General features: G+C 35.8%; 1 long non-coding RNA gene across 1 annotated transcript; it reads left to right on the top strand.

Annotated features, from left to right (window-relative positions):
• Positions 1 to 13784: 13784 nt before the first annotated feature.
• Positions 13785 to 14232, top strand: LOC137577937 (uncharacterized). The gene is made up of 2 exons (XR_011032506.1): positions 13785 to 13856; positions 13908 to 14232. It is a non-coding gene; the product is annotated as an uncharacterized lncRNA (long non-coding RNA).

The following is a 14232-nucleotide window of genomic DNA, read 5'->3' as shown; positions in this document are numbered from 1 at the left end:
GGCAAGCAAATAAATAACATTTACTACAACTTTAAAATGCATTTCAGATTAAATAGATAACGACGAAAAAAAAAACAAATGTAATCAGCTAAAAATTGTTGCACCTGAGAAAGATTGCAACAAATATTCAGATGTATACATATATGTTTGTTTGCGTTTCTGTTTGTATGTAAATTTTTAAACTCTTAAGCCAAATTGGCCCAGTTTTGCACCACATTTTGAGACGTCAAGTCAAGTGGCAAACATGCAACTAACAACTATGGCGAGATCGCGTGTTGCAGAATATGAAAAAACATTAGAAGAAAATGCCTCAAGATAAAACTTAACTTTTGCATATTTAACCAACACTGTCAGACGTCGTTTCCAACAAGGAGGGCACACTTAAATCCAAAGGCCACTGAAAGTCAATTAAAACAAGGTTATCTTTAAACTCTAAATCATTCTTTTCATCATTTTGATATTTTTCAAAGAATTTCAGAGCAATGTTAAGGATGCATGGGAAAAGAACACTAGTTGGAGGAGGGATAGTGGACTCAATCGACAAATACTAACAATAAATAGCTCTAGATGAAAATAAAGAGATTGAAAGGATGCAGAAGAGGTAATCCAGAGGTAAGCTTATTGATAGTGATATTGATAGCTATACGGTTAAAAGATTCCCCTTGCCATTATAGTTTATGTCGACTTCTGGCACTAAGTAAATAAACGACTTTAGTATCTTATATGGTAATATAAGAAATTGAAATGCATTTCGGTTCAGAGAGTAATCAGCTTCGAAATGACTTTGGACAAATTAATAGAGTTTTAAATTCTAAACTTGGGTCTCCCCTAAGGACAATCTAAATATATATAATGTAGGATTAAATCTTCATGAATATTTATTATATATGTAAAAACCAAACACAACAACTAAATACAGTATTGAGTAAAGTCTTTAATTTTCGTTCGTCTTTTATAACTAGTCTCATCACATTTATGAGCAAAATTAATCGACGAAACTGTATAAAAACTTTATTAGCCAGCATGTTTAAAGTCTAAATTTAAATTTTATATACTATTTTCTAATATTTTGTTACCCTTTTTATACATTTTTCCCCTCTTGATGCTATTTTTAACACAATTTTCACATGTCAAGTTGACACATTCATATTGACAATTTCGGTGACAATTTTTTAAGCCACACTTTCTCGCACATGTAGGTACATATATGTATTTTCAATGAAATATGAATAATATTCTCTGCCAATAATAATTTTTTTTAGGGTATGCAGAATTACTCAAAAAGACAAAAAATATAACAGCCATTTATATAATCACTGAGAATTTGCCTTTTTTTTCCACAGTAAATATTATATGCCATAGGCAACAATTGATGTTGTTGTAGCAAATATATAAAATGGAAGAGAAAAAGTGAGCAAAAATTGTTAAAAGTGTGAAAAGAAAACAGAAGCAAAGTGTGACAACAGCAGGAACAGGAACTATAACAGGAGCAACAGCAGCAGAAGCAGCGACTAGCCCCAGAGAACTTTGCAAACATAAAAGTTGGTTGGAGGGTCCTGGATCCTGCGTCCCGGTAATGTGTGTATGTGTGTATGTCACGCTAACCTCGAAATTGCCGCCAACAATTTAACAAGCAGACGTTGTGTGAAAAATATATCAAACAGAAGAAAAGCAAAGGCGGCGACTTTTTATAACGAAAATTGCGTTAACACAAACACACACTCACACATCGGGCCACCTACATGACGGCAGGCATGTCCCCATAGTCGAATTACCAGCATAAAAAGTGGCTACCATGCCGAGCAAACATTTTCCCAGCCACGTTTTGAATTATGCATGTCTGCCACACATGACTCGCTGCTGCTGCTGCTGCTGCTGCTCGTCTCTCTCCATCCTCCCCTCGTAGCAGTTCCCCGCAGGCCAAAGAAAAATATACATATTCACAAATAAAATGACACAAAAAAAAACACACACAAAAAAAGAATGCAGAATAAAGTTGGGGGCACAAGAAGAAGAAGGTAGAGCTTCCAACTAGTATTTGGCTCAAGCAACATGCAAATGCGCTCCCAAGCAGCAACAGCAGGACATACAGGATATGTGCTTGTGTATATTATGCTACACCTCGACCTCTTTCACCTCCTCCTCCTCCTCCTCCTCCTCCTCCTCCTGCTTCTTCGCACTCTCTGACCAAACGTAATGACTAAATTTGCCACCACCACCAAAAAAACGAAAAGAAAAAATCACAGGGGTACACTTACCACACAGATTTGTATGCATTATGTACTTTTTTTTGGTAGTACAAAACTTTGCTTAAATTTTTTTGGAATAGTCTACTAGTCCAACTAGTATACGCAGGATGAATATATGTATATATTTTTATTGTATGGGATGTGCTTGTAGGCTTTTTAGATTGAATGATAACTTATCTAGACTTATTTCTAAAGGAAACAAGAACAAGTACAATATCGGACTAAGACAAGAGTCTTGCCCTTTAAAAGAAAATCTTACGATTTTTTGAGTCAATCATAAACCAACTCTTTGAGATTTCTTATGCGCAATTATCTATTTCTCTTTATAATTTACTGTCAATCCTCTTCACTGACAAACAAATACGAAAGTATTTTCATAATATCCCTAGAAATGCAAAGTGTCTCCCATATTTATTATAAGGATTTAAGTTTTTCTTTATTTGTAATTTTGACATGCATCCAAAAACATTTGATTCATTGAAAATTTATGGCAAAAAAAAAACTTGAGTTAATTACTTTAGTTAAACTTTCTATACTCAAAGTCATAGTCGTATTCGCAATGCAAATCATTTCATGAATATTTGTTCAATTTATAAGCGGCTTCTTCTTCTTCAGTCTGCCAACCTCAAACCATTTGCAATTAGCATAAACTTTGTTCGTATTCATTGCAGGACAATCAATAATAATAATAATAATAACCAAATGCCAAGCAGCAGCGTTTCCGAGCGAGTCCTTAGTGCTCAGTGCCATTCATTTATCCCACTCAAATTACGAATATAATTACGAGTAGAGCTAGAGCAAAACAGTAATTAAATGAAATATACTCAAGAAAGTCAGACTAACAGAAAGAGAGAGAGAGAGTGAGTGAGTGGGAGAGAGGGAAACTTGAGAAAATCGCGTGACTTTCAAACGCAAGTCAAACCAGGCAAGAACTTAGCATACAGAAAAAAGGGAGACCTCAGACTATGTATAGCTCAAGTTGAAATATAAAAATATACTTATTTTTAATTTGAAATTTGTCGTACAAAAAATAGACCTTGGCCCGAAAGTCCTTAAAAAAAAATGGCAATCCACTTGAGTTGCGATTGAATAAAACATTTTCCTTCTTTTTTTGGAAGTTTATGAAAACTTTTTCTTTTTCTACCAGCTTCTTTTTTATTCCTGGTTATTTAACGAGCCTGCCACTTGTTGTGACGCCCACAACTACATATAAACATATACATATATATAAAAGTATATAGAGGTACAACAACATAATTTAACCAACATCTTCATATGTTAAGGGAGAGTTAGAAGTGTTGGCAAAAGTTTTTCGTTTGTCAAAATGTAATAAAGTGCAAACAGTAGCAAAAATAATGTGAACACATAAAAATACATAAAGTTTTTCTTTTTTGTTCTCTTTGTTGTTGTTCTACTCTCCCCTATTGAAGTGATTGTTTTACCCTTTTCTACGCACACACACAGACACACAACCACACACATGCAGACACAAGGAAACTTGAGCTTGACACTGACAAGTGATGAAAGCGAAAGCGTCCAGCGGGCATATTTGTATCTTATCATATTATGTTGAAACAAAACATAGCAACAAAGGAATGCAGAGACCTTAAACTTTCTAGCCATTACTCCCATAGAGTATAGGATATATGACAGCTTTTAATTGAGCTGTTAACACAAGTTTAATTAGCGGGAAATAAAGTTTTCCAAGTGATTTATAAAAGTAAAAAAACTAGCATTAGAAGAAAACAAACTTATACACAAGAGAGTTTCAATGCACGTCAGCCTCATGTTTCTGATAATTTATTTGTATTTAAGTTTAATGAAGAAAGCAACTAATAAAACAACAGAAAACTGTCTGTGAGATGGTGAAGATTAGCTCATTGTTTTATAAGTCATTTTAATTTAGTTGATAATAAGGAGAAGTATTTGCAGGAACATTTTGCGAAACTTCTTGGTATTACATAATCAAAACTCATTCTAAGCCCCTTGAAGGTGTTTAAAGCTCTTGATTTAAAATATATGCATGCCTAAAAGTATGCACTTTGGCCTGTTTAAGAATTTCTTTGAATATTCGAAATGATATTATCATTTCCATACACATAAATTTGTCTTGTCTTTTTTTTTTTTTTTTCCTTTCATTCTTTGCACTTGAATTCACAACATAGCCATTGGCCCATGTATACATATGTACATAGATTCTTATTTGGAATATATGTAGGGGGCGTGGCATTGACAGTCATCAGCATCATCAATATGCTCGTTCGCCCAGCCGGAGGGCATTCATTCAACACAAATTTACCAAGTTGATTTTCTTGAATTGAATTTTATTGTTTTGCCCCTTGGGGGTCAGAGTGGGATGGTGGAAAAATAAAAAAAAAACGAAACCTATTGATTTTCATATTCAAAAGAAACAAGTTTTCTTCGCCATTATTTGCCTTGTCTTTCATTTCTTTTTTTCCTTTTTGTTTGATTAAAAGGCAAAAATGAAAAACCAACGTAATTAGAATGCCTGAGAAATCAGATATATTACCGAACTAAACAAATATTTGGAGAGGCTGAGGGGGTGGTGGTTGAGAGAGAGGTCAAAAAACAGAAAAGTTTCGCCTGCCAAATAAAGTAGAAAATATATTCATTCGTTCAGTTCTCTGGGTTCTTTCTCTTTTCTTTTTTTTTTTTTAATATGCAGCGGCCACTTTTCTGCACAATTGCGAAAACAAAAATTTCTCACATTTTGTGGCATGAGTTGTGGGTGGTGCGGTGAGTGTAGCATGGGGTGTGGCAAGTTTAACAGCAACTTATGCAAATGACTTATGCAGCGTATTTTTCTCTCTCCCTCTCTGTTTTTATTCTTCTTCTTCTCCATCTCTACCAAGTCAAATAAAAGCAATGCGAACTTTTGTTAGTTTGGTTTAAGTGCCGTGGAAAAGGTTTCATGGAGCATGGTACAAGGAGTGGAGCTGAGAACTGAGTGAAGACATTGGGTCAGTTCTTTTGCCACGCTTCATGGCTGCTTTGTTTTACCGCCCTAGTCTCCACCTCCCCACCCGCTGAAATGCTCCAAAAACGATGAAACAAATACCATTTATTTTGCTTTCTTTCTTCTCAGTTGAAAGAAATAACTCAGAAATGCCATTTTACTCTCTTTTTTCAGAGGGAGCGTTGGAGTGGTGCAACTAAATATTTTTCCATTTGCATATCATTGGGAATGAAAAAGTAAAGTGGCAAAGTAAATCACACACATTCCTTTAATCTCTCTCTCGCTCCTTCTCGTTTTGCTCTTCTTGTGAATGAATCTCTGAAGTTGGCCAATTTGTGGCCACTAATTCGGTCTTGGCAAGTACTTGACTATCCCCAACAAGTCAACAGTAGTAGTACAGTAGTAGAAAGTACTTGGTAGACTTTTAACGATGTCATCGCTGTAAAGATTCTCCCTCAATGCCTCATGACCCTCATATTCCAGTGCCTTCTCGTCTCTCCTTGCTCGTCTTTTTTCCGTTTTTCCCTTTATCAATTACGTTGGCATTTCCTTCTTTTAATGATTTCGGTGCAGCCTCGATTTCTTCTTTTCTTTGCGCTTTTCTTTTGCTGACAAGTGCACATTTTTCTTGGCCCCCTGTTTTATGCCATAAGATGGCGTAGCAAAGTTTGCTTTTTACACGAAAAAAAAAAAAACACGGACGGGGAAAATATACGGAAAACTTTCCTTACATCAGGCAGGAAGAAAAATATTTTTTCGAGTATCGTTCGAAGTTTGAAGAATGCAGCAGTTTCTTCTTCTTCTTCTCATTTTTTCTGCTGCTGTTAGCTTTTCAAATTAGTCAACCGTTAACATTGGCAAAACATAAAAGTCGTTTGCTATTCATAAATTAAGCTAAAAGTTGTAGACGCCCTTTCCCTTCTACCCAGTAGGCATTGTAAGAAAAGTATATTAAGACCATGAAAATTAAAGTCAAGTTCAGTTTTCAATGCATTGCGTATACGACTAGAACCCCCATGAAATCAAATTTCTCTATTAAGTATCTTACAATAGACCAATTAAAATTAATCAAGATTTCTTTTCTTGTAGTTAGTAAAAGTAATAAAGGTAATTAATATTAAATAAAAGGCAAGGCAAATTTTAAGAAAAAAGTGTTGCAACTTATCGGGGACCTTTGGAAACTTTCTCTTTGTATGAGAAAAGTTTTCTCCTTGAATTTTTTTTGAATTTTAAAATGTCGTCTTTATTTCAGTAAATCCTTATCCATATCCTGTTTGTTTTTTGTCGTATTTACAGTTTCATGCTTTCCACAATTCGCATTCAGACCAGTCAGACTGTTTTACCTATTCAAAAAAGAGAGGAGAAAAAAATGCATACTTACTTTGATGTCCTTTCGCACTCTGCAAATACCTCATAGACTTTTCTTTTTGCCCCTTCTTTTAGTTTATATTTTTTTCTACTTTCTCTCTGAGGTAGTTTGTTTTTTTCTCTTTTTCTTCGTTCACCTGGCTTATCTCATTGCGATGATCAGATAAATGGCAAGAGGCAGAAGCCCTTAAATCTTACCTCAAATATGAGAAAAGTATTTAGGGAATATGCCACACAGACAGATGAAGTGAAAGAGTGAGCAAGGAGACGGGGACGGGGACGGGGACGAACAAGACGAGAGAGAGAGAGAGAGAGAGACTGGCTGTAGGGATTTAGCAAAGGACTAGTTGTTGGTTGGTTGAATATAAATAAACAGACACAAAGGCGCAAATGGCAGGCAACTTGTTGCAAATGCTTATCAATTAATAAAAATCATTGCCTACTTTTTTTGCGTTCACCCTGTGGCCTTCCTCTAGGGGTTTTTATTTTTCGTTCTGGCGTTGGCTTTGCTTTTACGCTTTTTGGAACTTATTATTTATGACCACCAACAGAGGCTCCTAATCCCTATCATTTATACCAATTTGTGAAAGAAAATAGTTGGCCATATGTCTGTAGTAAGCCAACGGGTGATAATGAGAGAATCTGATTTGAAATGAAAGAGAGAGACAAGGTGATTTATGCAAGATATTCTTTAAATTTAGCGAATATTGTCTTAAATTTCATACTCTTTCTACCTTGTATATACCATGAGTAGTAGTAAAAGCGATAAATAAATAAACTAAAGCCAGTAGGTAAGAGCACTTAAGCACTGTCGGCTTTTCAAATTCACTTGAAGCCATAAAACGAAATAGAATAAATTAATATGCTAGGCAAAGAGGCGGCGAGAGCCACAGCTGTTGCCTTCATATACATTGTACAAGGATTGTGCCCAAAGTCCAGTCTTAGTAATTAATAAAGTTATTAGAGGCGACGGTTTTGCTCTCGACTGGGACTAAAAACCAGTTTACATGTGGAGACCATTATGTTGTAGAGAGCCAGAGAGTTTATTGCTGTTCGTTTTTATTGGTGGCGGTCAAAACCGTTTAGTTCGCGTTACCATGGAGACGTCAATACAGTCAGTGATTGCAAATTCGTATAGTTTGCGGACAAAATTTTCCCAAAATGGAATTCTTTCGTAAAATGCACTAAAACCGTTAAAGCAGATGTGAAATACATTTCTCGCTGCAAATTTTTCTAATGTAAAATAAAGTACGATTTTTAGAATTTATCAATACACACTTTTTCATCTGGACTATACAAAACATTTTAAAGCAAATTTAAATAAAATTTTTGCAATGTACAGAATAACTTATTAAGATATTATGTTAAATCATTAAGATTAAAGTTTATCTTACTAAGCAAAAAACTGGAATGGTCTGGGATCTAAATATTACTACCTTTACCACATACATATACACATCTGGGAGTGGCTGTGTGTATGTTTACAGGCAGATGAACACACAACTCTCAAGTGTTGGCAATAAAGTAGACAATATTCGAATGTTTTTGTTTGCCAATGATAAATCAAAAAGCCCACGCATAGATGCAAGCATATGTGTGTGTGTATGCTTATGAGAGTGTGTGTTTGCTGTGTATCTGTGTTATGTGTCTGTTTTGTTGGGTTGACAAGCTAATACAGCTTATTGAAAAATGATTGCATACTTTTTGGCTGGATCTGCCATTGTTTGATGTGTAGGAGCGAAAGAGAAAGTTGGAGAGTGCTGCTATCTCATCTAATGATTTATGCTCTTACATTTCATTTATTGCACATAATTCGTGTGGTAAGCCACCAAGCCCCTTCGCCGCTTTACAGACCCCTCTCCACCATCGGACACTTTGCCACTGTACAGGCCATGCTGCAGACCATTTATCTTAACATTTGCTAAATAATCGAATGCCATTTTTTAGTGTCGCTTAAATAATATTTATTTACAGGCAGCAGGAATAAAACTTAGCACGTAGTTCCACCTGCTAATGGTGGGCATAGCAAAAGGGAGGAGAAGAAAGAGGAGGCGAAGAAGTTGGCAAAGGCGACGGCGACTTGTCGTTAACATATTGTGGCATATTTATTTCTTTCCTGCCCGTTGCACGTCAATTTCGCAAGCCACCCAAAAAAATAAAACCAACAACAACAACCAGAAGACGAAAAGAATGAAAGAAGATGACGAAGGGACGATGAAAAGGGAAAAAGGGCAGTCGAAGCGAACGAATTCCTTTCGTACGTGCCTGACATTTCATTGTTTTCATTGCGGAACATTCGGTAGGGGGAGTGGGCGAAACGGTCCGTTGATGAGAGAGGTGAGCAGGTGAAGAAAGGGCTGGAGGAAGAATGGAGAGCAAACGCACCATCAATGCCAGAAGCAACCTTCAAATGTCGCCTCTAAACTGAAGACGATGTCGATACAATTTTACTCATATACTCTAACAAAAAGAAGGTACATATAAAAGAGAGTAAGAGAAACTGAAGTGGAATGAGAAAGAGAGAGAAATTTAGTTTAAAGGAACATTATGTAGTTCGTTACTACTACGTTTTTTTCCATTCACTCAGGAATTTCAAGTAAACTTACAAAAAAGCTACTTTCTTCGAATTTTAACATAGCATACTTCTCAGCGTCCGTCTGTATTATCCATAAATAGAATCATTGATAACATTTCAAATGAATTTAAATGCTCTACATGGTTTCCTTCACGAAAAATTTTACATAATCATAGCATACTTTTCCTCGTTATCTGACACAGACTAAAAATAGTATCTTGGATTGCATTTCAACGAACTTCAATGCTCTCATTATAGTCAACTTTTCAAGGTTGTCGCTTTTAACGTATTAGCGGTAGCATTTCAAATGAATTTTAAAGCTCTCAAAGGATCCTTTGGCAAGTACTTTAATTTGCCATAGCATACTTTACAGCGTTACATAATATTTGCTTATAAATAATGTCACGGATAGAATTTCAAACGAATTATATGGTCTCTTAAAAAACTCTTCAGCAAAAATTGCTGTCTACTACAAAGTTAGAGTATATAGCATATCATTAAGACTCTTTACCCAGACTCTTCACCTTTCTGTTGCTATTTCTCACAGTTGTTAATATTTATCTGTGTATGTGTGTGTGTGTCTGTGTCGCTATCGCTATGTGGCATGTCAATTTATTTGTCAAAAGAGAAAAATAAGGCTGGTAAAAGTGTAAGCAAAAGTAAAAGAAGACGGAGAGAGAAAATAGCAATAGATGGAAACATAAAAGCATCAAAGATACGAAGAAGAGCTACATTTGAAGGTGGAAAAAACAATGACAGCCTTAACTTAAGGTGCTTCTCCCCCTCTCCTCCACAACCAACCCACTAAACACATATGTGGGTGTGTGTTTGTGTATATGTATATGTGCTTAGCTATGTGGGCGTATGTCTGTGTCTATGTGTGTATCTGCAATGGCAGCTTTAAGCACTCCGGGGCGATGCCTGCAAGCACGAGTAATCGATATTTATAGTTATGGAAATCGCAACAAGGTCTGGAAAAATGGCAAAACCTTTTGCCACACACAACCACATCGATGTGTTGTGTGTGTGTGTATCACGTTTTTGGCCAGAGAGATAAGAGAATGCTTAATATCAACGTACTATACGTTGCCATGTTGCCACCCAACCACATATTTGGGTCTAGATGAAGAGCTATGAATGTTCTTCCTGCTACTTTAAATACTTCGCAGGAGTTGGAGAAGATTTTTCGTTGGGAAAATTTTCTTCAAACACTTGATTCTTTTAATAGTTAAGTAGGTATTATGAGGCAATGTTGAATTTACATTCTTAGACGCAGATCTTTAATATTCATTTATGTAGAAAAAGAAATACATTTTTTTAATTTAAATTTTGTCAATATTTTAGATTTTAAAATTCAATTAAAATCTTTCATAATTTGTGTGTAAAACTATAAGATAGATTTAGACCATTATGATTAAGGTCTCGCTATTCGTTCTCTTAATAAGAATTGTAATAAGTACAAAAGAGATTTCGTTGTAGTCCTTGATTATAACAGTAATAAATGAGTTTTGACAGTTCTAAATATAAGTACTTGAGTTTCGACTAAATATAAACAGAAATAAATATACAATGTTGATAAATATAGAGTCCTTTGTTTGTTGATTAAACTGTTCTGATACGTGTCAAAGCAAGGAAATATTGAAAAGGTCAGGTTTGTCATTGGGGAAAATTATTTGGGAATATGATATGGAAAGGTGTCAAAAGCTCTTTTGCCCAGAAATGTATGCTATGGAAATCTATTCAATGTCAGTTGTTGCGGCTTTTGGCTTAAAGGCCTCATTCAATTTTGGCTTTAAACTAAGCTCTGTCATCCGCTTAATGTGCTTAACTCGTTTGCCCCCATTCACATTCCCCCTCGCCCTCGTATTGCTTAACTAATGCCTGCGTCTGTATTATTGACAGTTTATTAAATTGATTTCATTTAGAGTTTAACAAACATGTCATGTTGCATAGTCATCATCGTCTCACGAACAACTTTTGAGTTAGCAGCAGCATTTTTCCACCCCTCCCCAGCCACAGCATTGTCCCCTACAGGTTGAAGTTGACATTTTATTGCGTGTCTCCAACTCGCTCCCTCTCAAGCCCCCTTTATACGTATATGGAAGAGAAAGAGCGTCCCAAGTTAAGTGCTCATAAAATATTTGTAAATGTTTGAGTGGCAAGAAAGTAAGAATGGAATAAAAAAATACACACACACACACACATACACAACACAACAGGAACCAAACTTACTGAGCAGATTTCTAAGCCAGAAAATCCTCTTTTTATTTTGCTTTATACTTTCCGTAGAGCCCTGTCAAGTTATTTCTTTTAGGATTCTAATGCCCGTCAATTAGGCTCTTTTAAATTGTTAACAATAACCGGTGAATAGGCAGAAAAAAAGGTAATATCAAGAGAGAGAGAGAAAGAAATAGGAGTTAAGTGTCAGGGATGAGGGCGTGACGCGTAGCAACTTTGCATCTGCAACGTTAAACTTCACAAGAAATGTCGGTCTATGAAAATGAAAACAGTTGAAACTTTTAACTATCTTTCAAAAACTTTCGCGCCAACGAATCATTGGCATGAAGGAAAAAAGCACAAGCGTATGGATAAATTCAACTAAAAGAAGGTGTGAAGTTGAAGACTGACCTCGTTCTTAGACTGAATAATATTTATGGGTCACTATTGCTGAATAAGAAACTAAACTCCTAAATATCCACTACAAACTAAAAGCTTTGGGAATAGTAAATGGGAAAAACAAGCGCCAAAAGAAATCGGCTGTAAAAACCTATTTCAAAATGATCTAAGAACACTCAGCAATAAACATGACTTTAAACTTTAAAGTGAAATAATGAAAGTATTCATAATGTTTGTTTCGCTGAACCTTTTTTGACCTTGCTACAGTTTCTTAATTGACAAATAGATCTCATAAAGTTAATACGTTGTAATGAACAAACAAATAAGTGTTTTCTTTTAAAACTAAACAATAGTTGAGTAAACGCATTAAAGCGATGCTATCACACCTATCACAATCCGGTTTCAATCCAATCACAAACCCAAACCTTGCTTAATCACTAGCAGAATTTCTTTTTTGGCTGCCTTTGAGCATTTGAAAATTTTCATTACACTTTTTTGACACTCTCATCACAAATGAAAACAAAAAAAAAGTTTAGCGAATTAGCTTCGGCTGATGTCGAAACGAAATGACTGTCGTCTCATCATTAATTACCCTATACTTTTAGGCCAACTTTCGGATCATGTGTATAAAAAGCGAAAATGACTTTTTTAGAATTTTTCTGCCTTTTCATGCATTCTCTGTTGATTTGAGGTTTTTACTTACACTCATTCCATAGTCAGTCAGTCGCTCTGTTTGCTACGGCTGCCTCAACCCCCTTCTTTCCAATTTTCCGGCATTCTTCTACGTGCATTTTTCATTTCCGCTTCGGCGTTGCGGCATTTCCGTTCATTTTTCACATATTTTACGGCAACGAGACGGCGACGACGACGACAACGACGATGACGATGAGCATGATGATGTGTGTATAAGTTAGTGTGTGTGTGTGCGTGTGTGTGTCGCGAAAAATGAAAACTCTCTTGCTTTTCTTCTCTTGGCTTGGCAATTCATTTTTCATGTCGTCGTTGTCCTTGTCGCTTTTGGCTTTGCCTTAAAGCCTTTTTGGGTAATCCTTTTAGAAATTACATTTTCAGTTTTTCTTTCTTGCCAAAATTTTGTCAATATTTTTTTCCACTTCTTTTGAGGGAAACAATGAAAGATAATGCCTGATGTAGTGTATCGGGCTTCTTGTTTTTTTTCCTCCTGTTTATGTAGCTATTTTTTGTTTTTTATTTTTTGTTTTATGTGCATTTTGGACTTATTTTTTTCAGTTGTTCTAGAGTCGTAAAGCACTCAGTGGCCAACTGTAAAATACATACCACAAATATTTACCACTAACCAACTAACAACTCCAATGGGTTTTCGTTTCGGTTAGACTTGGCTAAAAATCTCTTTCTCACCATCTCACGTTCGTTTAGTTTTGCAGGTTTATGTGTGCTTTACTTTACTCTTTCGCCTTTTGATATATGGCCTCCAGGTTTCTCCCGTTTTTCGGTCTCTCTGTCTCTATGTTTCCACTACCTTTACGGCAAATTGCCATTTTTCGGTGGAATGCAGAAGACAAGAGGGTGTGAGGGGTGTGTGTGTGTGTGTGTGTGTGTGAATGTGTGTGTAAAACCGAAAGTGCTGCCATTTATTTTATTGCCACCTTGGCTCTGGTTTTCACAGCTGCTGCAGCAGTTGCTTTTCTCTCTCTGTTCCATCACTTCGACAGTCTCAGCCTGAGTCTCAGGCAATGAGTAAAAACTTTGAAAGCTGCCATAAAATAAACTGAGAGGCAAAAGAAAACCAAAAACGGACAGCTAAAGGACGTAAGCAAGGAAAAGTGACCCAAATGTTGTATTTTTACTGTATTTGGATTTGTAAGGTTTTCGTTTTTTTCTGTTTTATGATGGGATTTTAACAAAATTTGCTTGTCCTTCATTTTCTTAGATTTTCAGAGACATACATATAAGGATATATACCAGCAGCTCTCGATCGATTTGTCAAAGCGAATTGCTTTGTTTTAGTTTAGTTTCATTTTGTCAATAAACAACAAAATACAAACAAAACTAAAAAACAGAAAACATTTAACTTTTCAGTCATGAAAAATTTGTAAGTTTTCTTTTAACTTGGTCTTCTTTATTATTAATCGCATTTTTTAAGTGTTCAGGAATGGTTGCAGTGTCATGGCACCAATGATCCAGGACGTATCGCAGATGGCCATTCGGCTCTTTTGAAGCCCATAACCAATGAATTGCGTGTACTTGAGGTAATCACGTTATCGTTGCGAAAAGAGCAAATGGAGGATTTAATTCGTGGCGAAAAGGCGGCCTACGAGGAAGAATTAAAGACCATGGGAAAATCCTTTGTTAGAAATGAAGTCTGTGATCGTGATTTCTGCAATCATAGGGGCCTTCAGATGGATAACCAAATACTGTGAGCAAAGAAATTTTGTGAAATGATTAAAAAAGTGAACGGTGAACAAAAA

The sequence above is a fragment of the Drosophila tropicalis genome, unplaced genomic scaffold, assembly GCF_018151085.1.
Source record: "Drosophila tropicalis isolate 14030-0801.00 unplaced genomic scaffold, ASM1815108v1 contig_593, whole genome shotgun sequence".
Taxonomy (NCBI): domain Eukaryota; kingdom Metazoa; phylum Arthropoda; class Insecta; order Diptera; family Drosophilidae; genus Drosophila; species Drosophila tropicalis.
This window is presented reverse-complemented; position numbering and strand designations above follow the sequence as displayed.